The following is a 1,737-nucleotide window of genomic DNA, read 5'->3' as shown; positions in this document are numbered from 1 at the left end:
CACATACACACACATGCACACAAATAGCAAAATATGAGGCATGAGAAAACAATAGACATATCTGGTAAGACTGGTAAGAAAATATTATTGGTTGTAGTGAACAGTTCAAGTCAATGGGGAAATGTGTAGAAGTCATGTGTTTTCTGACATGTGAGATTAAGGGTCTTAACCTCTGTGACATCTACAAAAAGCCTGATGCCAGCTCTGACAGGTAGCAGAGGGCTACAGCTGTCATCCAGCAGCAGACACATCTTACCACAGTCCGCCCTCTTCTCCATTCCTAATACTTCCAAGAGTGAGTAGGCCTCAGCTGGTCCTATTGTGCGTGCCTGAGCAGCCCTCAGGACCTGCAAGGACAACAGGACAGAGTGGATAGCTCATAAGTGGGTCTTGGTGCTTGGCACCACTTTTTAAAAATGGTTACCAGAGGCAAATCCTATTTGGCTTGGCTAACCAGTAAGTCAGAAAGTTCATAGCTCTCTGAATCATTGGCAAACGTCATCTGTCACCGTTGATGGAGACAAAGTGACAGCCAAGAGCCTTTGACAACAAACTACTTAGTTCTGACTTAAGAGACACTTAGACTCTTTACTTTCAAAAATTAATACCAGCCAAATTTCATAAGCACTTACATGATGTGAACAGGGAAGTGGGGCCAGGGGATTCACAGTTTGAGGTCAGCCTGGACTATGTGGTAAGATACTGTTTGTTTAAACTTTTAAGAAAGATCTTGTTTACAGACTTGAGGAACACGAGCTAGTTTTTCAGCCTATCTACCCAGCACCTGTGGAGACCTCCTATGTGGTGTCCCTGGGAGAGAGTGGCACATGCCTTGCTCTCCTGAGCCCTTAGACATCTAAGAGATACCAAAATCAAACAATGCAAGGGGACTTAGGGAAGTGACAACAGGGTTTAGAGCCCAGTGCTCTGGTGGAGGCTTGGTGTGCTTTTAGATAAGAGGGGTCCGGGTGCACTGAGGAGTATAATCCGTGTTCCGTTGCTATGACAAAACACCCAGGATAGGTACATGGGAAAGAAGTTAACTTGGTTCATGGTCTGAAGTCTTGAAAGTCCAAGACAGAGCAACCACATCCACCCACTGCCTTGCCCTGTCTGAGCTCCTGGTGCAGAGCAGAAGGGCAGCGTGAGGGGTGGGGGAGGTGGAGCTGGCAGAAGACAGTAGGAGAGCAGAGGCTGCACAGGCTTTACAGCCACACACCATGCACTGCCTCTCACCTGCCACACGGGGACCAGGGCGCAAGGTGGTGTTTGGTGCGGCCTAGCCATGTGGACGCCATAGCAGGCTGTCCCTCTGATTTGGTGGTTTTAGATGCAGTGTGGGGAATGAAGCATCGAATCTCCCAGCCAGGTGAAGTTCGAGCACATCAGACATGAGGGCAGAGCATATGGACGTCCGGGTTCTCCCTGGGGTCATGCTTATGGGGACATGGTGCCATACCTAGTACAGAGATGCTCCGGAAGACAAACAGGCCAGGGTAATGATGAGTTCTGGTTTCAGGGCACAGAGTGGTCAGGAAAATGGCAGAGTCCAGAGACATGAGGGGAAGACTGGGGCTTCCCACATGGAATCCCCGTTTGCTTGTGGGAGGCTGAGGCAGGTGTGTCCCAGTTAGCTGTCTGGGATCCCTCTGCTCACAAAGGTAGAGAGTGTTCAGGAAGGGGCACTCTCCAGCTGCTGCATTGGGCAGCTTTCATTGCCCTCCATGTGTCCCAGCA

The sequence above is a fragment of the Microtus ochrogaster genome, unplaced genomic scaffold (assembly GCF_000317375.1).
Source record: "Microtus ochrogaster isolate Prairie Vole_2 unplaced genomic scaffold, MicOch1.0 UNK32, whole genome shotgun sequence".
NCBI lineage: Eukaryota > Metazoa > Chordata > Mammalia > Rodentia > Cricetidae > Microtus > Microtus ochrogaster.
Note: the sequence above shows the minus strand (reverse complement) of the source record.